The sequence below is a fragment of the Canis aureus genome, chromosome 25 (genome assembly GCF_053574225.1).
Source record: "Canis aureus isolate CA01 chromosome 25, VMU_Caureus_v.1.0, whole genome shotgun sequence".
In the NCBI taxonomy this organism is placed as follows: Eukaryota; Metazoa; Chordata; class Mammalia; order Carnivora; family Canidae; genus Canis; species Canis aureus.
In genome coordinates, this window is record NC_135635.1 from 37,305,813 (window position 1) to 37,330,218 (window position 24,406).

General features: G+C 38.6%; 1 pseudogene; it reads left to right on the top strand.

Moving 5' to 3' along the window:
• Positions 1-13,545: 13,545 nt before the first annotated feature.
• LOC144297676 (dnaJ homolog subfamily A member 1 pseudogene) lies at positions 13,546-14,533 on the top strand (annotated as a pseudogene).
• The last annotated feature ends 9,873 nt before the right edge of the window (positions 14,534-24,406 follow it).

Here is a 24,406-nt window from a genome sequence, read left to right on the forward strand (position 1 = left end):
TCTCTAAAAAAATGTTGATTTTCCTACTTTAGCAGGGACTCGGTATGGTTGAACTCAAATTTTAACTTCTTTTAGGCAGCAGCTCAAATCCATGTTTTTATCCTTAGCTGGAATGTAGCTTTCACATGCATCAGACAGAAACTTGGAAAAATTTTAGACATAGAACTTGGTGCACATCTTTTATTTTTTCTCATCTATGGGATTCACTCTTCATTTTTAGCATCTGTGGTTGCCCCAAACTCTGTTCTCTGGTATTTTAGTTTAGAAAGACTACAAATGGGCTATTGAAATTTTATTTACTCTATGTAGCAACCAACATTGGTCTGTCATAGACTAAAATTTATAAAAATGAGAAACTTTTACCTTGCTCTACTTATTACAAGTGTCATTTCCCCCTCCAAAATGTGCCTGCTTTTATTAATGATTCAGTGGCTTCAGGTCATTGTGTGTGTATAGGAATGTGTGTGTTTTTAAAGGATGTTTAGTTGAAGGGCAATGAAGTTTTGGTATATCCAAGATGCCTATGTGTCATCATCTAAATCTACTGGCAAATATTATAAATTAAAACTACCTATTTCAAACACATTTTTGTGTAAGGATCCTTTTGTGTAAAGGAGGATAAATCTATCCTGAGTTTGGGGGCCACCTATTGCACAAAATTTGCCCAAGAAAAATTATTACAGTGTGATATATAATTCCCAAAATGTCTGGTTCATTGGTAGATCGCTAATTAAAATCTCTAATTTCTATTTTTCATTTAAAATTCTTATCTCCCTGAGATTTGGGTGTTCACTGTTTGATCCTAGTGTCTAGTACATTGTTTTGCTGATAGAGAATATGATATATTTTTAATTGAATATATTAGAGAAAGGAAGAATGAATATATGCATGGCTGTAAGTCTATTAATCTTTATTTTTTCTAAATCCACCCTGAGAAAACCACATATGTTTGTCAAAAAAAAACTTTAGACCAGAACTTAACAAATTTTTAGAAGCTTTAATGATACTAGGGATACCATTCTGAGTTTCTTTTAATTACTTATCCTTTTCTCCTCCCAGTTTCTTTCAATTTTTCCTTTCCTCATAAATCATGCCCCTTTAAAGACTGGAAGTTACTTTGGCGGGGGGGGGATATGTTACTGGGTTGCTGAAGATAAGAAATCTTGGAATGAAAGCAAAAATGACTGTGCCATGAAAAATTTACATCTCATGGTGATTCAAGACTTCATTGATACGGTGAGATATCAGACTTAGAGATTATAGCATCCTTCACATTTTCAATGCATTTGTTGTGCTACATCTTAAAAATGTCTATGAAATAAACTTTAAACTTCATTGCTTTTAACTACATAAATGATTCAATGAATGAATCATTGAACTACAGGATTATTTTAGGCTTTTTGTTTTCTTTTTTGGCTATGGATTGGAGGAATTCATTTGGTACTATACACCTAAATTCTTCTCCACAAGGGATCCCACTGCTTACTAGATTCCATTTTAAAATGTAAAACAGTAAATATCTTACATCATCTCTCATGTTTATTGCAATGTTCACAAAAGCTGCAATCAGATATGGCAGCTACAATTAAGATGATACTGAGAGAAAAGAAATACAGAATAATCCTCCTTAACATTTCATTCTCCTTTAAGCAGAATACTTTGATAACTCTGGTTCAACTCAATTTTTACTACATGAATATTGGACACTATACTTTCAATTAATAAAGCAAATATAGATGTTAATTAGCAAGCATCAGATAAGGATACTCAGGATGAAGACCTGTATATTGGAAAGACAAGTCATGTCAAAGTTTCCACTTCTGAAAACCCAATGACCAGCAGTGCTTTAAAACCTTAGTTGATTAATAACCATCTGGAGGACAGCACAGCTGTTGAAACTTCTGAAGAGAAAAAAAAAAAGAAAAAAAAACCTATTCTGAGTTTCACAGGAATCTGCCACAAGAAGAAAAACAAAAACAGAAGTAAATTATCTTCTCACCCTAACCAGTATAACTCCCAATCTCAAACTGTAAGACTGCCTATCAGATGCAGTTCATATTGATTCAAATATGAGCCCAATCCAGGATACATAAAGAGCTGAAAAGTGATCTGCTTTCTTCTCCAAGAGATCAATTTTAAGACGAGAAAGAGGAAGCAGGTATCAACTAGAAAGCTTCTCTGAAAGGGATAAATAATAAATCATTGCATGGAGAAATTGTGCAACGAAAGATTATATTCAGAAGCTCATCTATTTCCTGCTCACCATCAAAGGGAAGGATGCTGAAATGCAGAAAAGACATATCTTCTAGGCCATTGATAAACCAGATTGGGGTGACTAGCAGACTGAGACGATTTTTTTTACTTTTTATTTAAATTCAGTTCAGTCAACATATAGTATATTATTACTTTCAGGGGTAGAATTCAGCAACCCTAAGTTCAGAAACAGTGGTCTTGGGATGCCTGGATGGCTCAGTGGTTGAGCATCTGCCTTAGGCCTAGGGCGTGATCCTGGGATTAGGGATTGGGTCCCACCTTGGACTCCTTGGGAGGAGTCTGCTTCTCCCTCTGTTTGTGTCTCTGCCTCTTTCTCTATGTCTCTCATGAATAAATAAAATCTTAAAAAAAAGAAACAGTGGTCTTCTTCCTGTTCAGATGACCTCTCTCACATTATTCCTAAGCAAATATATGGGCCAGATGTAATTGTTCCCTTTCATGGATAAATAAGAATCTGAAAGCAATCAACATAGGAAGTATGCATACATATTTCCACTTCCAAACTTCTCCAAAAAAGACAAGTAAAAGTCAAATAAAATATATATTATAAAAGAATAATTACTCCAAGAAACAGACAATAATTTTCTAGCCAATACTTTTCCAGCTCTCAAATAAGAGTAAAATTTTAAAAATAATTATTAGTCTATATAGAATTGCCATGTATCATCATATGGCAAAAAAGAAGAAGAAAGAAGGAAAGAAAGAAGAAAGAAAGAAGAAAGAAAGAAAGAAAGAAAGAAAGAAAGAAAGAAAGAAAGAAGGAAGGAAGGAAGGAAGGAAGGAAGGAAGGAAGGAAGGAAGGAAGAAAGAAAGAAAGAAAGAAAGAAAGAAAGAAAGAAAGAAAGAAAGAAAGAAAGAAAGAAAGAGGAGGAGGGAGGAAGAAGAAGAGAATGAGAAAAAGAGGTAAACAAACCACAACAACAAAAAACAACAACAACAATAAAATAGAAAAAAACAAGAAGGTTTATAGCTTTCACTCTGTCATGCAAAGATCTTGAAGAAATGTTGCTACAACTTTTACAATGAGAAATAACCAAGTTAACTTTAAATTGCCAACTTGTTTCAAATCCATTGAAGAATTGAGTTTGCAGTGCCAAAATCCATGTTGAAACAGGTACCTGTGGGAGAGAGAAGACATATCCTCACTTACTTAGAACACACAAATCAGCTACCAGACATTAGAAAGAGGAGTTCAGTCAGAGTATTTGAGAAATGAGTAAAGTCTGAGTGTAAGTTGGCAAAATAGTGTGAAGCTCCTGGGCTCTGCAGAAATTGGGGAATTCTACAATCCATTGAAGGCTCTTTTTTTCCCTTTTCTTTTCTTTCTTCTTTTTTTTCCTGTAAATGCCATTGGTTCCCAAGATTGGAAAGAACCAAGAGAAAGTGTCCATTGTGGTGCAAACCTGGTAGAAGAAAATAGCAATGACACGGAAGAAGCAAGGAATTCCACCTAAATCCTTGTCCCCTCTCTGAGCTACAGGACAACAGCTTTCATGTGTGTGTTGGTGGGAAGGACAAGTGTCCTTAGGGACCTGATCAAGCATCACTGCAGGTGCAAAAGAGGATTTCGGGCAAGAGATACTCCTGTGGGAGGGGTAAGAACACACAATGGGACCACAACTATACGCAGGGTAGGGGCAGCAGAAGGGAGAAAGCTCATGGAGAAGACACAGAGATGAGTGGCTGCCTAAGACCGAGGCATAATCAGATCAAGAAGACCATTGCCTCTGCTGCCTTTCACTGTCAAGCTAACAAGTTTCAAACAAGAAGTCAAGAAGAACACTGCTGAGTGAGGAACAGAGGAAGAACACTGTGTAAAAAGGTCTTCTCTGAGGCATGATGTGAAGGGGAACCTAAACGCCCAGGTCAAGGAGACGTCTTTCTGACAAACAAGCAAACAAACCCCATCAAACACAAGATATCATAACAGGAATTTGAAACCTGTGGAAGCTTTGAGGGTAACCAGAGCAACAATAAATCACAAACTCACCCCCATAACTATTGACTTAAACCCCACATGAATGACCTATGAGAAGGAACTCTACTCATTTCTATGCACAAAACTATTTAAGCCAGTCTCCACTATACTAGACAGCTTTCAACAATCAAGTACGAGGTATATAAAAAGACAAGAAGAAACAAGACACTCCCAAGAACAAGGAGGACTGTTGCACAATGATAAAGGGGCTGTATGAGTTTGCTAGGGCTGCCATAGCAAAGTACCATGAATTTAATGACTTAAGCAACAGAAATTAATTTCTTTTGTTTCTGAAGACTGCAAGTCCAAGATAGAGGTATTGGCATGTTTTGTTTCTCATGGTGACTCTCTCCTTGGCTTTCAGCTAGCCACCTTCTTACTACGTCCTCACATGTTCTTTCCTCTATGTATGTGTATCTGTGTCTCTCTGTGTGTCCAAATTTTTCTCATAAAGACACCATCAGATTGAATTAAGACCCACTCTGATAGCCCTACTTTAGTTTACTGACCTCTTTAAAGGCTCTGAACTTCAAATGAAATCATATTTTGAAGTACTGGGGTTAAAACTGCAACATATAAATTTTAGAGAGACGCAATTCGGTCCATAATATTCTACCCTCTGGCCCTAAGTCCTATCATAGGGGTCAACTATATATATGGAGAAATTCACAATTATAGGTGAAGTTGTCAACAACTCCTCTTTGAGTAACTGATAAAACAAGTCCAATAAGTAAGTAAGTAAGTAAGTAAGTAAATAAATAAATAAATGCCTGAACAATGCTATCAACCAATTAGACCTAATTAATCTTATAGAAAACTGTATCCAACAAAGTAGAATCCACATTTTTTTTCAATACACCTGGAACTTTCCTGAAAACAGTCCGTATTTGGAAACCTAATAAACTTTTAAAAATTACAAATATATATATTATACAAGGCATGTCAGACCATAACAAAATAAAACTTGAAATTAGGAACAGAATAATATTCAGAAAATGCCCAAATATTTGAAAATTAAACAACCACTTCTTAATAATGTATGGGCCAAAGAAGTGATCAGAGAAAAAATTTTAAACTATATTATGAACTGAATGAAAACATTTTAACATATCAAAATTCACAGGTTTCAGCTTAAGAAGAACTTGGAAATTTATAGCATTAAGTGCTTATATTTGAAAAGAAAATAATATAAAATCAATCATCTACGCTTCCGTTAAAAAAAAGGACTAGAAAAAAGCAAACTAAACCCAAAACAAGCAGAAGGGTGAAAGATGTACACTACTCTATGTCAAGTCTTACTATAAAGCAAAATTAGTTAATATGGTGTGAAATTGGCAAAAGAGAAATATGCAGATCAGTGGAACTGAATAGAGACCAGAAATAGGCCTATCAAAATTTAGCCAACTGATTTTTTTTATCATAGTGCAAAGATAATTCAATGGAAAAACACTATTCTCTCTCTTATATGCCTAATGGCTATTTCTTTTCCTACAAACAGTTATGACATTTAGCATAAGAGTTTGGCTGCATGTGACAGAGAACAAAAATCACGATAGCTTAAACCAGGTGGATGTTTACTTTGTTTATTGAATCTAAAACACTGTTAATTATAAGATGTAACATTGGTACCCTTAAAAGCATTAGTACAGTTAAAAAGGAAAAACAAAGCTTCTTTTTTTTAAGATTGTATTTATTTATTCATGAAAATGACAGAGAGAGGCAGAGACACAGGTAGAGGGAGAAGCAGGCTCCATGCAGGAAGCTGATGTGGGATTCGATCCCAGGACCAGGATCACGCCCTGAGCCAAAGGCAGATGCTCAACAGCTGGACCACCCAGGCATCCCAAAAACTAAGCTTCTGATTAAACTACTACAAGCCATAGATTGTTTGATGTTTCCAATTTTGAAGCATTAAAATAGGGGGGAAAATCTGTCCATTCTATATGCAATAGGTCATATTACTCATATTGTAGTCCATACAGTTATGGATTTCTGGTCTCATCAGTGGGGTGCTGTCCATGTTTTCCTATTTCTGGTTGATTCACCACCATGTCCACATTCTAGCCATCAGAAAAGAGGGAAATGATGAATGGAAGGGTATAGTCCAACATTTTTAAATGCTTGATTAGAATTTCCGTATCACTTCCATTCTAATCCATTGGCCAGAAATTAGGTCAATCACATTGCCACACTTAGCCAAAAGGCAGCCTGGGAAATGTAGCCTTTATTATGTCTGGCCATATATATGGCTCAGGGGTTACATTACTATAGAAAAAGAGATATTAAGAAACTATAAACAGTATTATCACATGAGCTCAGATTTGCTTTCTTTCTTTAATTTTCCCTGTATACATTCCTCCTTCTATGTATTATTTCATACTCATATTTAATAATAACCACTAACATTTGTGTAATGAGAATTTATTACATGCCAAGCAGTACATAATAATATTACTTAATAGCAAAATAATAGTAGCTCTTTGAGATAGGTACTATTATAATCTGAGTTGCAGAGATTGGAGAAAAGAGAAGTAAAAAGATTTAATAACAGTGCAGAGGCACAGAAGTAAATTGTAGAGCTAAGACTCAACTTTGGAAGTTTGACTTCACAGCCTTAGTATCTCCTGCAATTGTACATAATTCTACCTTAATGCCATTATACTGCACAGCAGCAGTTTGTCCTTCCACTTTGATTTGTTGGATAAAGGTGAAGTAGGGGCACCTGGGTAGCTCAGATCATGATCTTAGGGTCCTGGAATCCAGCCCCATTTCAGGCTCCCTGCTCAGAGGGGAGTCTGCTTGTCCTTCTCCCTCTGCCACTCCCCCCAACTTGTGCACTCGCGTGCTCTCCTCGCTCTCAAATAAATAAATCTTTTTAAAAGAAGAAAAAAAAAGAAAGAAAAACAGGAAGTATGTCCTACCTGCTTGGCCCTGCTTCTAGCACAGGGTCAAGCACATAGAAGATTTGCTGGAGATATTTTCTTTTTGTATCTGTAAGAATCTGCCAGTTGTTTCATATAGATTTCCTATTCTCTTTAGAGTTTCTAGGGGTACCTAGATACTTCAGCATTATACTGGATTGGCTTGACTATTCCACCTGGAGGGGAATCATGGACCAGGGGAGACAACAGCCTTTTTGACTCCGTCTGTGAGTTTATTGTATTTTAGCTTTTTTTTGCAGTATTAATCCCATATTGTGTGATAAGAAAGAGTCATCTGATGTTATTGGGCTTGAACTAGGAAATAGGTTTAAATTTCCTGACCAACTCATGTGATCTGATAAAAATATATAATGGTCTATTCAGAAAGTTGAGAAGCAAAAGAAATCTTACTCTATCCACTCAGAAGATTTAGGTGTGAAATAGGGCTTGCCGATAGTATCATTTTGTTTAAGAGGTAAATTGACAAGCTTAAAATCTCTTATAAGAGCACAAGTTTAGCTTACAAAATATAAATTTCTGCTCATTTCAATAATTTTTACATGAACAAAGCAAGTGGTGCCATTTTAGCATGATCTACATACATCTCTGACTAATCATTAACTATTAACTTCTCTTGAGAAATAAAACTGAAGGTGGGAAGAATTATTTTACCTATCATACAGTGTATTGTTTAAGTTGTTTTCATGGTCTATTTTTATTTTAAAACTTAGAAAGTATTTCCTAGGCCCTCTTTAGTCTCTAGACATATGCTGATATAAAGATAAGCATTTTCTTTCTTCATAGGTTTTTAATAGAAGAAAAATGGAGAACCCAGAGCATGAAATGTGCCCAGATGTCTCAGATTAAGGTAGCTAGAGAAAAATATCAGAAAAATGATCAGTGGATTTGTTAACTGTAATCCACACTGCAGAAAATCAGTCTCCATTTCTCTGACTGAAAGATACCATGTCAAGTTCGATGTCAGACTCTATCAAAGACCAGAGGGCTCTGCGTGTGTGTGTGTATGTGTGTGTGTGCATGCACATGCATGCTCATTCCTGTGGGTATAGTACTATTTCTCAGAGATGTAGGAAGGCTAATAGAGAAAATGAAGTGTCATAGAAACTGAGTAGATAGAATGAATACATTTTTTCATCTGAATTACCAAAGACCCCCTTTTTTGCCTGTATTTTTAGAACTTCAGTCCCCTCTACATCTTGTCTCTACAATATCCTTATTTAATCTGTTACATTCTTATAGCTTTCATGTACAAAGCAATTCATATCAAATTTATATCACTAGCCCAGTCCTTCCCTGATCACCAGACTCACATATCCTAGTGCTTATTTAACATAGCAAATCTAAAATCTCAAAAGCATTTCAAACTCAATGTATAAGAATAATTAGTGAACTCTCCTCACCAAAGGAACCAGCCTCCAGCACACAGCCTTTCAGTCAATGGCACAACACACAAGAAATTACACAACCTATAAACCAGCTGCCTCATCACCAGCCTCTTTCTGGCCCATGCTTCCAGGCTGCTCTCCATTCTACCTCTCACAAAACCAAGTCTTGTCACCTTTTTTACTAAATATCTCTTAAACCTGACCTCTTCTCTTCCTTGCTTTCACAAACTTAATACCAAAGTACTAAAATATTAAATAACTGCCATTAAATAATACCAAAGTACTAAAATATTAAATAACTGCCATTAAATAATACCAAAGTACTAAAATATTAAATAACTGCCATAACAGTCTTCCTGTTCTAACACATCTGACATGTAATCTAAGTGATATTTAAAATATATATACACTAATGACATAACCCTTCTTTTGAAAAATGCTTCAACATCTTTCTTAGAATAACACCAAACTCCATAACACAGCTTAGAAATCCCTTGTCAGGTCTAATCCTTGCTTACGTTGTCAGTATCTGTCTACACAAAATTTACCCAAACTCCCAGCACCACAACCCCCTAAATTAATTTCAGGAACTGAAACAGAGTTCCACCACACTACATTTACAGACATTTTCCTTATACCTGGAATTCTCTTTTCTCTCTTCTTCATCAAGTCAACTCTCAAACTTTATATATAAGCCAAATGTTTAAGGATCCTTCCTTGAACTCCATGACAAGGTCAAATATCCCAACATTACAATCCCCTCCCCAGTACTTATCACATTTTTGGTCTTACATATATCAGTTTTTGAGTGATATATGATTAATGTTCTCCACTCTCACCTGACTGTAAATTACATAAAGTTTCAATATTTGTTTTTATATTTCTAGTGCCTTTTAAAGTCTCTAGCACATAATAAATACTAAAAAAAATTATTTACTGTATTGTTTTCTCTAAGTGATCACAGAAGTAAAATACTGATGTGTGGCTGAGGAGCTGGCTACAAAAGAAACAGCAACTCAGGGATCCCTGGGTGGCGCAGCGGTTTAGCGCCTGCCTTTGGCCCAGGGCGCGATCCTGGAGACCCGGGATCGAATCCCACGTCGTGCTCCCGGTGCATGGAGCCTGCTTCTCCCTCTGCCTATGTCTCTGCCTCTCTCTCTCTCTCTGTGTGACTATCATAAATAAATAAAAATTAAAAAAAAAAAAGAAACAGCAACTCAGACAGTGAAGGCTTCATTGGTAAGTCATTGAGTGCCAGGAGAAAACTGAAGAATTGTTCTACTTGTGTGACTGATATTAAAAGAAAATCCTATAAATGCCAAGGGAGTTTGTATGAAGGGCTAAATGCTTCAGAGACAAACTTTTTTATGATGTTTATCCTCATCTCTTTATGGTGATCATGTCCTTACAAGCTTTCTTGTGCATCATATCATAACATTATAAACCAACTTGTATATGTTGAGTTGGATAGTGTATATAAACTTAAAGCATTTGTATTACGGCTTGTTAACGACTATATTCCAGGGGAAAATAAGTTTTATTTTATGAGCACAGTAGTGTTTATAAAACTATAAGAATATTTATTAGCCCGATTTTCAGACTAAACTACTTGAAAATACAGAATATTTCATGGGACAATAATCACCAAAGATTTGCTGTGTACAGTGGATGGACACAAAACTACCTAACACTTTGTACTGCAAGTACTCTGCAAGGTCTTGGGATTCAGGCAGTGCTGCTGACTGTGCAGGTATTCTGGTTTGCATTCATCCGCTAAAAGGCATGGGATGGGGGTATTTCCTGCTCATATGATTCTAGGATAGAGTCTAGCAAGTGATTCTACGGTGGTCTCAGAATCATTTGTTTGGTAATCTTGCCTCAGATATTTTGGAAATGATCCCTTCTTACTTTCTTTCTCCTCTCATATTTGGAAATACATTCTTTTTTACATATATATCCAGGAGTTCTTGGATTATAGTGTTCAGGAGCAAGAAGCTACTGGCATCCACATGGCCAGCTGTAGGGTTTTCCCAGGGAGAAGTCTCTGTTAGATGAAGAAAATAGGCAGACCTATGAGGCTGACCTAAGCCACAATTTCATTAATCAGTTGACCTCCTTATGTCCCTACTCTGATCAGTATAATACAATGATGGTTTGAGTCTCTTGAAATTAGTGTTCATTCAGAGTCAATGTCCAATAACACTTCAAAAGTCTGATTGTTTCTCTTCCCTCAATGAAAGACTAATGGTCGTAGATCTCTTTGGGGAGTGGAAAAAAAATGAACTATATAATTTTTTTTTCTGTTTAATAGAGTTATTTCTCAAAGACTTGCCCCCCACTTTTAATTTAAAAGATTCTGGGTCTGGGACACCTGGGTGGCTCAGCAGTTGAGCATCTGCCTTTAGCTTAGGGTGTGATTCTGGAGTCCCAGGATCAAGTCCCGCATTAGGCTTCTTACAGGGACCCTGCTTCTCCCTCTGCCTATGTATCTGCCTATGTGTGTGTGTGTGTGTGTGTGTGTGTGTGTTTCTCATGAATAAATAAATAAAATCTTTTAAAAAAAAAAGATTCTGCATCTGTAAAATAGCTCAAGTAAGCAAATTGAGCAGACATGACCTCTTACAGAATTCAGGTTAGACTTCTGGTCACTTGACCATCTACTTAAGTGAGGACATTACAGGTGCTTCAAGCAAAGTAAGGCTAACCTACTTGGATGGGAGTGGAAAGGCTACATTTACTGGCAAAAAGGATGCAATAGAATTTGGGGTTTCATGTCCCTAGCTCGATTAGAATCTTCCCATATGTCCTGATTCCAGTTTTCAAGATCTCAATCCTTCCCAGCCAGTGTCTTCACATTAACAGAAGACATTTTGCAATGCTTAAAAATCCAGAAATTCCCTCTCTTCAGTCCCTCACAATGCTGCAAATGTGGCCGAAAGTTTCATCTTTCGGCCAAATTCCCTAAAAAATGTCCAGCTATATCTAGGAACTTTCTACCTTGCCTCTTGACATTTTACCTGATAACAAAAACAAGCAGTGCCCACTCTCTCCAGCAGATGGAGCCATTAAACAAACGTGTCCTTAGGAAGACATCAGAAAACTTAGCTAACCCCTTTTCTGTATGGTCGGTCATCTGAGACATTGATAGCAACAGTTAACATCAGTAACTGACTTAACTACAGCTTACAGTTAAGAAAAGAAAAAAAATGCAATTAGTAGATACCATAAAAAAGCTTACGGAATGAGAGAAAATAATTAATTTTTATCTATTTTACAAAGCCCTGACCACAGAAGAGGCAAATTGATATGGAGGTGAGAGCATAAAAGCATGAGCTGACCTGTCTTCAGAGCTTAGTGAACTTGTGGTCTCTAGTGATACTTGGAATAACATGAGGGAGGTGAGCATGCACATCCTAGTGAGTGAGGGTGGGAGGGGACTGAGAGGAAGTTTTAAGATCCCTGCTGCCAGGCAAGCTGTTTACTGTCATCTCTGTAACGAAACCTGTACCAGAAACTGAAAGCTGAGATATATGAAGATTCACAATGAATCATTAGATCACTTTTTGCTCACCTCCACAATGCATCCAATTCCTTGGACAGCCCAATCAAATAGTTAAGTTAGCCTTAAAATTTGAAGAAGAGGAAAAAAAGCATGGAAACATATATGTAAATCAGTATTAACACATCTCACTTTTTAGTTTCCACTAACCAGAGAATCATACCACAGCACTCTAAATATAGAGGTGAACTATAAAACTGTCACAAAAACAAAAACTGTTTTTGGTAAAAACAATGGCAACAGAACCAGGACAGTAAATCTGAACTATACCAGTTGTGGATGAAAGAAGAAAAAAAAAAAAAAGATCCAGTTACTATGAGATCAACAGGAATACTAAAAATTGGATGTTTCTGTGAAAAAAAAATGGCTACAGAGATATGATTTAGAAATCAATTTCATCAGAATGCTTAGAAGTTGAAATGAATAGGATCTCTGATGTAAATCGAACAAATAGAAGGTAACCATGCAAAATAATCCCAAATTTGCTTTAAACAGTTCACTCTCTTGAGCCTTCAATTTGAGTACTAAAAAGTCACCACTTAAATAGTATGTACTACTTATTGAGCATAGTTTTAAGGTGTTTTAAGAATTTTAAATATATGTGAACCTTACCAAAAAGCTCCTAGGTAAGGGCTCCAGGAGTGGCTCAGTTGGTTAAGCATCTGACTCTTGATTTTGGTTCAGGTCAGGATCTCAGGGTCATGGGACCATGCCCCAAGGCTCCACACTCAGGCTCCACCCTCAGTGGGGAGTCAGCTTGAGATTCTCTCTCCCCCTCCCCCTGTCCTTCTCCTACTGCCCCTCTCTCAAATAAACAAATAAATCTCTTTTTTTTTAAGCTGCTAGGTAGACACTGCTATGATTCTCATTTTAAAGATGAAGAAATTGGCAGAATTTCCAGAACACTCGGTGAGACGCGGAGGAGCAGCGGCTGCCCGAGCTGCGCCCAGCAACGTGCTCCTTCCCGCTCCTCCACACCGGCCTTGGCCCTCTCACTGGCTGTAGAAAATGGTGAAAGAAACCACTTACTGGGATCCCTGGGTGGCACAGCGGTTTAGCGCCTGCCTTTGGCCCAGGGAGCTGGTGCATGGAGCCTGCATGGAGCCTGCTTCTCCCTCTGCCTGTCTCTGCCTCTCTCTCTCTCTCTCTCTGTGTGTGTGTGTGTGACTATGATAAATAAATTTTTTAAAAAAGTAAAAAAAAAAAAAAAAAGAAACCACTTACTATGATGTTTTGGGAGTCAAACCCAATACCACGCAGGAGGAATTGAAAAAGGCTTACAGGAAACTGGCCTTGAAGTACCACCCTGATAATCCAAATGAAGGAGAGAAGTATAAACAGATTTCTCAAGATTATGAAGTGCTCTCTGATACAAAGAAAAGGGAATTACATGACAAAGGAGGAGAACAGGCAATTAAAGAAGGTGGAGCTGGTGGTGGTTTTGGCTCCCCCGTGGACATCTTTGATATGTTTTTTGGAGGAGGAGGCAGGATGCAGAGAGAATGGAGAGGTAAAAATGTTGTACATCAGCTCTCAGTAACCTTAGAAGATTTATATAATGGCACAACAAGAAAACTAGCTCTGCGAAAGAATGTGATTTGCAATAAATGTGAAGGCCCAGGTGGTAAGAAAGGAGCAGTCGAATGTTGTCCCAATTGCTGAGGTACTGGAATGCAAATAAGAACTCATCAGATAGGATCTGGAATGGTTCAGCAAATTCAATCTGTGTGCATGGAGTGCTAGGGCCATGGGGAACGCATCAGTCCTAAAGATAGATGTAAAAGCTGCAACGGAAGGAAGATACTTCGAGAGAAGAAGATTCTAGAAGTGCATATTGACAAAAGTGTGAAAGATGACCAGAAGATAACATTCCATGGTAAGAGAGACCAAGAACCAGGACTGGAACCAGAAGATATTATCATTGTTTTAGATCAGAAGGACCATGCTGTTTTTACTCAATGAGGAGAAGATCTTTTCATGTGTATGGATATACAGCTGGTTGAAGCCCGGTGTGGCTTTCAAAAGCCAATATCTACTCTTGACAACCGAACCATCGTCATCACCTCTCATCCAGGTCAGATTGTCAAACATCGGGATATCAAGTGTGTGCTAAACGAAGGCATGCCAATTTATCGTAGACCATATGAGAAGGGTCGCCTAATCATCGAATTTAAGGAAAACTTCCCCAAGAATGGCTTTCTCTCTCCTGATAAACTTTCTTTACTGGAAAAACTCCTATCTGAGAGGAAAGAAGTAGAAGAGACTGATGAAATGGATCATGTAGAACTGGTGGACTTTGATCCCAATCAGGAAAGACAGCGCCATTACAATGGGGGAAGCATATGAGGATGATGAACATCATCCTAGGGGTGGTGTTCAGTGTCAGACCTCCTAATGGAGCCAGTGAATAGCACTGCTGCTGGCATTTTACATGCAGTGTAGTGAATGAGTGAAGGACTATAATCATAGCTCACTACTTGCTATTGTTTTTGTTTTAATATTCAACTATAAGAGTATTTTAAAAGTTAAATGAAGAATAAACTCAAAAAGAAAAGCTCTGATTTTGCCCTGCGTGTATGATAACTTCAGTGTGCAAGATAAGTTTAATATTGTAAAAACTACTTTTAAAAAAAACCTCCCCTAGCATTTGTTAGGCCATACCTTGTAATTGATTGCAGCTCTGTGTATGAAACAGTTCAGGCTGAAGTGCTAGGTGTATGTATTGACTTCAGTGTATGACCCTTAGTTGTTAAGCTATGAAGTTACAACTTGTATTTAATTGGCAATCAGACAAAGAATTTATTAATTTATAGAGAAGTGTTGGTCTATAGTTATGTTACGTGGGATTCATTGTGATGCCCCTGCATTTTATTGCCTCAACTGTTATTTGAAGATGACATGCTATGTAATTTGGCCTATGGTATCAGTGATTGAAAGGATACCTCTCTAAAGAAGGGGTTTATCATATGCTGCTGCTTGAGGGCTTGCACTTGTAGAATTGCATTCCCTTCTGCTGTGCCATCTTATATATATATATATATATATATATATATATATATATATATATATATCAGTCCTGGTTACACTTTTTTTCCTTCTCTTTGGACCATGATAAACTTCAGAGTAGTGACTTCGGGAGCAGGGTAACTTAGAGTGAAGAAACATTGACGTGGAAAAGTTAATTTGCATGTATGAGACAGGAAGTTGTCTTCTAGGTATGTGACAGGCTTACTTTAAACCATCTAACTTATGCTCTGAAGTAACTGTAATTTCATGTTGGTAGTATAGCAAATTATGAGGAGCAGCTTTAATTGTATGTTTAAAAGTCATGTTCACAAGCTTAAATCTGGAATCAGAATTAAGCACTTGAAATGTATGAATGTCTCCTTAATATACTGATTACAAAGCATTTCCAATGTGTCACTACAGGCTCCCCAACCCCCCCCCCCCCCGATTGAAAGCACTGGTTTTTCACTAAAAAAATAAATAATAAATAAGGAAATAAATAAATAAATAAATAAATAAATAAATAAATAAATTTATCCTTCTGGAGAATCTGAGTAAATTTTTAAAATCTCACATCTAGTAAGTGGCAAAGTGGAAATTTAACCTCAGGAAATCTGATTTCAGAGTCCATGCTTAACTATTATTCAGTTATATTGCATCTAAGGGCCAGATAGCAAAGTTAACTGAGTGAAGATAAGAGTTGTGGGGGACTGTGAACTTGGGCAGACCTTCAAAATTAGTATTATTATTTTATATTTAAACCTCCTGTGTAACAAAAATCCCATAATCATGAGCTAAATACCTTGGCTGTCTGTGATATGCAGACTGCCTTGGACCAGCATTATATAAACTTGATCATGAACATCACACATACATTTTAGCCCAGAAATATTAACAACATCAATCAATAATTCTCTTAGTCCTGAAGGAATCACCTGTGTTTTGGTGACAGTGTGTCAACCAAATAAATTTTGTCCGTGATCTAATATACCTCAACACAGAAAAGTTCATGAAAGAGATACACTTTTGAGTATTAGAAAAATTAATTTCACAAGTCCTATGGAATTTATGTGTTCCATAATTTTAATAATGAGAATCATATATAATCATGCTTTCCTCTCACTTTTAACTACCTCAAATCTCAAAGTTTGTTCTGGCTATCAGAAAGTTCAGAGTTAGATTCAGTACTAAATAATCACAGGTTTTGCCTACTTTTATGGCAATATATTAAGTTGCCTCCCTTTCTTTGATCCTCATAATGAATGAATATCTCAAGTGTATATTTTTTACAAATCTACTCAAAAACTTTTAAAATAAATATTTAAAAGAAATCAGTGTATATTTTAGTTTATTTATTGTTTTTGAGGCAACTCCAGGATATTTCTTCTCTTAGTAGGTGTCTGGATTTGGATTCATACCAAAGTACCTTCTAGAATAATTTGAGAGTAGGTCACTGAATACCAAGAGCCTTATTTTATGTGCATTGCTTCCTGTCCCTTGAAGAACTATACATTCTGCCTCTCCTGTACCACTAAGCCCTATGCTATGAACAGCAGAGGCATTTGAGTGAATTAATTAATAAATAACCGAATGAAGTATAAATATCTTCATTCTCAGAGGTTTAGAAACACCAGTTAAGCCTCTAACTCTCTTTTCTTTGGGGTCTGGATGGCAATTCTACAAGTTCAAAGGATTCAGTTTTATCTGAAGTTTCTATCAGAAGAGTCTTAGGAGTTCACATGAATAATTAGCCTAGCTATTAGTTGATCACCAATTTGTTGTCCCAAATCTATCATTCACTACGTGCTCTATCATGGAGATGGACTGTAAATTTTTCTGCCATGCCAACTGGTGCAGAGTCAAGTTTTGTCTGCTGAGGATATTAGAAGAACTCTGTAAGAGGAAGGAATTTCTCTTCCTGGTTCTAGTGTACTTTGTTCACCAGACTTTTACACAGTTGGGTTTTCTTCAATACTCAATGGCCAGTTGCTTGTAGCACCTGCCCCTGGGAAACTTTCAATGACACCTTTTCAGATGCTTTCATAATTGAGTGGTGGTCCCCTGCACCTCTGATGGTGGGCTTCCCCTCCTATGTGCTCTGGTGGCTCTGGAGTGAACTCCTAATTGTAGCGCCTTCCTGTGGACACTTTCCCCAGCCCGCCAGAGGGCAGATCTGAAGATTCCTGCTGATGTGGCACCTCACCTAACATTTCAGTTATCTGGTAAGTCATGCTGGTGTCTTCTGCTGAGGTCAGGATTTTGATCTGCAGTGTGGTATGGGGAGGGGGCTTGTCCTTCAATGTTTTCTCTCAGCCCAAGCATAAGTGAGTGGCTGTATCCTGTGTCTGATATTGTATTCTTTAGAGTTTTCTTTACCTCCTTTTAACCAATGCCCTATAAATTTAATCCTCTATTAATATTTTTTATATTAAATTTTCCAACAGGATGCCTGGGTGGCTCAGTGGTTGAGCATCTGCCTTTGGCTCAGGTTGTGATCCCAGGGTCCTGGGATTGAGTTCTGCATCTGTGTTCCCACAGGGAGCCTCTTCTCCCTCTGCCTATATCTCTGCCTCTCTCTCTCTGTGTCTCTTATGAATAAATGAAAATATTAAAAAAAAGAAAAGAAAAATAAATTTCCCAGTTCAAGTTATTGTGGTTTCCAGCCTCTTGCGTAGGCCCTGACTAATATAAGAATGTAGTTAATTCAACTGAAATTTTAATTAATCCATTTTTTTTTAACCTCCAGGACCTCTAGAATTTCCTCTGATTCAGTCGTATTCAAGCTTCTTAAGCAATGGAATATCATTTAGAGACAAAATCCTATGTGGAATACCAATAGGTATAATACATAAAAAATAAAAGTGCTTTGATTTAAGTGGGAATAGATTGCAAGATGCCCCAGGTATGGCTTCTCCTCCTCCCCCTTGCTCTCTGTCTGTGATGGTCTTGAAACATCTCTTGGGAACACAGAAGATTCTCAGGACACAGTGTCTTAGTGAGCAAGGACTACTGTAACAAAATGCCACAGACTGAGTAGCTTAGGAAAAACAGAAACTTATTTCTCATAGTTCTAGAGGATAGAAGTCCAGATCAGGGTGTCAGCATAGTCAAGTGAAGGGTCTCTTCTAGGCTGCAGACTCCCAGTTATATCCTCACATGGTAGAGAGGGCCAGGAGCTCTGTGGGGCCTATTTTACAAGGCACTAATTCCATTCATAAGGGCCCTGCCCTTAAGAACTAATCACCTCCCAAAAGCCCCCCTTGTTGATGCCATCAAATTGGGTGTTAGGATTTCCACATACAGATTTTAGGGGTTTGCAAACATTCAGACCGTAGTACACAACTTGAGAAACAACTTTGCATCCATTTTATGTACAATAAAATCAAGGCCGCGGGCGGGTGCCCCAGGACAGGAGAGCCCCGTCCCGGAGAAGCAGGAGCTTCACCAATCTTCCCGACAGAAAGGCGCTCGCAGGGAGCTCAGGCAGGATCCCAGGAGGGGAAGGGATGCCCTCAGGCTCCCAGGGGCACTAACAGAGGACCTGCGCCCCGGGGAAAGCGTGCCACACACTGGCCAAGCTCCCTAAAGGGCTGCAGCGGGCGCCCCAGCGGGACCAGGAGCAGCTCGGGCGGCGGCTGAGGCAGCAGCTCTGCGTGGAGGGGGCTGCGCAGCCCGGGAGCGTGGTTCCAGCAGCGAAGGCCCCAGAACCCAGGGCGCCGGGGGACACAGCCCAGGATCCGGCCTTCCCCCCGGGACAGGCAGAGGCCGGGAGGACACAGGACAGCAAGGACACTCCTGCCGCTGGGCTGCCCGAGCTGTACAGATCAGCAACCCTCACCCCGGAGCATCCAGGCACCTGCAGACGGGGAGCTGCAGTAGTTACTGCAGGAGATGACTGCAGGGCTGGAGAGCTGGCCGCTGCCACTGTTGTTCCTCCTGGGGCCTCACAGGGTAAACAACCTCCACTGAGCCCTGCACCAGGAGGGGGCTGAGCAGCTCCCCAGGAGCTCACACCTGAGAATCAGCACAGCAGGCCCCTCCCCCAAAAGACCAGCTGGCAGACAGGGGAAAAACAAATTATTTTTTTTTTTTTTTTTTTTTTTTTATGATAGTCATCACAGAGAGAGAGAGAGAGAGAGGCAGAGACACAGGCAGAGGGAGAAGCAGGCTCCATGCACCGGGAGCCTGACATGGGATTCGATCCCGGGTCTCCAGGATCGCGCCCTGGGCCAAAGGCAGGCGCTAAACCGCTGCACCACCCAGGGATCCCGGAAAAACAAATTATTAAACAAGCAGCACTGGAAAGTTCCAGGGGGAAGTCGAGGAAACTTCCAGGGGAAGTCGAGGGATTTACAGTATATAGAATCAGAGGATACTCCCCCTTGTTTTTTGTTTTCTATTTGCTTCCCTCACCCCCCTCCCCATTTTTTTTCTTTTCTTCTCTTTTATTTTTTTCCTTTTTTTTTCCTTTTTCTTTTTCTTTTCTTCTTTCTCTTCTCTCTTTTTCTCCTTTTCCCAATACAACTTGTTTTTGGCCACTCTGCACTGAGCAAAATGACTAGAAGGAAAAACTCACCTCAAAAGAAAGAATCAGAAACAGTCCTCTCTCCCACAGAGTTACAGAATCTGGATTACAATTCAATGTCAGAAAGCCAATTCAGAAGCACTATTATACAGCTACTGGTGGTTCTAGAAAAAAGCATAAAGGACTCAAGAGACTTCATGACTGCAGAATTTAGATCTAATCGGGGAGAAATTAAAAATCAATTGAATAAGATGCAATCCAAACTAGAAGTCCTAACGACGAAGGTTAACGAGGTGGAAGAACGAGTGAGTAACATAGATGACAAGTTGATGTCAAAGAGGGAAACTGAGGAAAAAAGAGACAAACTATTAAAAGACCATGAAGATAGATTAAGGGAAATAAACGACAGCCTCAGGAATAAAAATCTACATTTAATTGGGGTTCCCTAGTGCGCCAAAAGGGCCAGAGGGCCAGAATATGTATTTGAACAAATCATAGCTGAAAACTTTCCTAATCTGGTAAGGGAAACAGGCATTCAGATCCAGGAAATAAAGAGATCCCTCCCTAAAATCAATAAAAACCGTTCAACACCTCGACATTTAATAGTTAAGCTTGCAATTTCCAAAGATAAAGAGAAGATCCTTAAAGCAGCAAGAGACAAGAAATCCCTAACTTTTATGGGGAGAAGCATTAGGGTAACAGCAGACCTCTCCACAGAGACCTGGCAGGCCAGAAAGGGCTGGCAGGATATATTCAGGGTCCTAAATGAGAAAAACATGCAACCAAGAATACTTTATCCAGCAAGGCTCTCATTCAGAATGGAAGGAGAGATAAAGAGCTTCCAAGATAGAAACTGAAAGAATATGTGACCACCAAACCAATTCTCCAAGAAATATTAAGGGGGACTCTGTAAAAGAAAGAGGAAGTCCAATGAACAATCCACAAAAAGAGGGACTGAATGGGTATCATGATGACATTAAATTCATATCTTTCAATAGTAACTCTGAATATGAATGGGCTTAATGACCCCATTGGAAGGCGCAGGGTGTCAGACTAGATAAAAAAGCAGGACCCATCTATTTGCTGTCTACAAGAGACTCATTTTAGACAGAAGGACACCTACAGCCTGAAAATAAAAGGTTGGAGAACCATTTACCATTCCAATGGTCCTCAAAAGAAAGCAGGGGTAGCCATCCTTCTATCAGATAAACTAAAGTTTATCCCGAAGACTGTAGTGAGAGATGAAGAGGGACACTATATCATACTTAAAGGATCTATTCAACAAGAGGACTTAACAATCATGAATATTTATGCCCCGAATGTGGGAGCTGCAAAGTATATCAATTAACAACCAAAGTTAAGACATACTTAGATAATAATACACTTATACTTGGGGACTTCAATGTAGTGCTTTCTACAATCGACAGGCAATCTAAGCACAACATCTCCAAAGAAACAAGAGCTTTAAATGATACACTGGACCAGATGGATTTCACAGATATTTATAGAACTTTACATCCAACGCAACTGAATACACATTCTTCTCAAGTGCACATGGAACTTTCTCCAGAATAGACCACATACTGGGTCACAAATCAGGTCTGAACAGATATCAAAAGATTGGGATTGTCCCCTGCATAATTTCAGACCATAATGCTTTGAAAGTAGAACTAAATCACAAGAAGTTTGAAAGGATTTCAAACACGTGGAGGTAAAGGACCATCCTGCTAAAAGACGAAAGGGTCAGGGGATCCCTGGGTGGCGCAGTGGTTTGGCGCCTGCCTTTGGCCCAGGGCGCGATCCTGGAGACCCGGGATTGAATCCCACATCGGGCTCCCGGTGCATGGAGCCTGCTTCTCCCTCTGCCTGTGTCTCTGCCTCTCTCTCTCTCTCTGTGACTATCATAAATAAATAAAATTTAAAAAAAAAATTAAAAAAAATAAAAAAATAAAAGACGAAAGGGTCAACCAGGAAATTAGAATAGAATTCAAAAGATTCATGGAAACTAAGCAGAATGAAGATACAACCATTCAATATCTTTGGGATATAGCAAAAGCAGTCCTGAGGGGGAAATACATTGCAATACAAGAATCCATCCAAAAACTGGAAAGAACTCAAATACAAAAGATAACCTTGCACCTAAAGGAGCTGGAGAAAAAACAGCAAATAGATCTTACACTCAGCAGAAGAAGAGAGTTAATAAAGATTCGAGCAGAACTCAATGAAATCGAGACCAGAAGAACTGTGGAACAGATAAACCAAACCAGGGGTTGGTTCTTTGAAAGAATTAATAAGATAGATAAGCCATTAGCCAACCTTATTAAATAGAAGAGAGAGAAGACTCAAATTAATAAAATCATGAATGAGAAAGGAGAGATCACTACCAATACCAAGGAAATACAAATGATTTTAAAAACATATTATGAACAGCTATATGCCAATAAATTAGGCAATCTAGAAGAAAAGGACGCATTTCTGGAAAGCCACAAACTACCAAAACTGGAATAAGAAGAAATAGAAAACCTGAACAGGCCGATAACCAGGGAGGAAATTGAAGCAGTCATCAAAAACCTCCCAAGACACAAAAGTCCAGGGCCAGATGGCTTCCCTGGGGAATTCTATCAAATGTTTAAAGAAGAAACCATACATATTCCACTAAAGCTGTTTGGAAAGATAGAAAGAGATGGAGTACTTCCAAACTCGTTCTATGAGGCCAGCATCACCTTAATTCCAAAACCAGACAAAGACCCCACCAAAAAGGAGAATTACAGACCAATATCCCTGATGAACATGGATGCAAAAATTCTCAACAAGATACTAGCCAATAGAGTTACAAAATTTGGATTACAATTCAATGTCAGAAAGCCAATTCAGAAGCACTATTATAAAGCTACTGGTGGCTCTACATTAAGAAGATTATTCACCATTACCAAATAGGATTTATCCCCGGGATGCAAGGCTGGTTCAACACTCGTAAAACAATCGATGTGATTTATCATATCAGCAAGAGAAAAACCAAGAACCATATGATCCTCTCAATTGAAACAGAGAAAGCATTTGACAAAATACAGCATCCATTCCTGATCAAAACTATTCAGAGTGTAGGGATAGAGGGAACATTCCTCAGCACCTTAAAAGCCATCTACGAAAAGCCCACAGCAAATATCATTCTCAATGGGGAAGCACTGGGAGCCTTTCCCCTAAGATCAGGAACCAGACAAGGATGTCCACTCTCACCACTGCTATTCAACATAGTACTAGAAGTCCTAGCCTCAGCAATCAGGCAACAAAAAGACATTAAAGGCATTCAAATTGGCAAAGAAAAATCAAACTCTCCCTCTTCGCAGATGGCGTGATACTGTACATAGAAAACCCAAAAGCCTCCACCCCAAGATTGCTAAAACTCATACAGCAATTTGGCAGTGTGGCAGGATACAAAATCAATGCCCAGAAGTCAGTGGCATTTCTATTTACTAACAAAGAGACTGAATAAGGAGAAATTAAGGAGCCAATTCCATTTACAATTGCACCCAAAGCATAAGGTACCTAGGAATAAACCTAACGAAAGAGGTGAAGGATCTATACCCTCAAAACTATAGAACACTTCTGAAAGAAATTGAGGAAGACACAAAGAGATGGAAAAATATTCCATGCTCATGGATTGGCAGAATTAATATTGTGAAAATGTCAATGTTACCCAGGGCAATTTATACGTTCAATGCAATCCCTATCAAAATACCATGGAGTTTCTTCAGAGAGTTGGAAAAAATCATCTTAACATTTGTGTGGAATCAGAAAAGACCCGAATAGCCAGGGGAATTTTAAAAAAGAAAACCATAGCTGGGGGCATCACAATGCCAGATTTCAGGTTGTACTACAAAGCTGTGGTCATCAAGACTCTGTGGTACTGGCACAAAAACAGACACAGAGATCAATGGAACAGAATAGAGAACCCAGAAGTGGACCCTGAACTTTATGGTCAACTAATATTCGATAAAGGAGGAAAGACTATCCACTGGAAGAAAGACAGTCTCTTCAATAAATGGTGCTGGGAAAATTGGACATCCACATGCAGAAGAATGAAACTAGACCCCTCTCTTTCACCATACACAAAGATAAACTCAAAATGGATGAAAGATCTTAATGTGAGACAAGATTCCATCAAAATCCTAGAGGAGAACACAGGCAACACCCTTTATGAACTCAGCCACAGTAACTTCTTGCAAGATACATCCATGAAGGCAAAAGAAAAAAAAGCAAAAATGAACTATTGGGACTTCATCAAGATAAAAAGCCTCTGCACAGCAAAAGAAACAGTCAACAAAACTCAAAGACAACCTACAGAATGGGAGAAGATATTTGCAAATGACATCAGATAAAGGGCTAGTTTCCAAGATCTATAAAGAACTTCTTAAACTCAACACCAAAGAAACAAACAATCCAATCATGAAATGGGCAAAAGACATGAACAGAAATCTCACAGAGGACATGGCCAACACGCACATGAGAAAATGCTCTGCATCACTTGCCATCAGGGAAATACAAATCAAAACCACAATGAGATACCACCTCACACCAGTGAGAATGGGGAAAATTAACAAGACAGGAAACAACAAATGTTGGAGAGGATGCGGAGAAAAGGGAACCCTCTTACACTGTTGGTGGGAATGTGAACTGGTACAGCCACTCTGGAAAACTGTGTGGAGGTTCCTCAAAGAGTTAAAAATAGATCTTCCC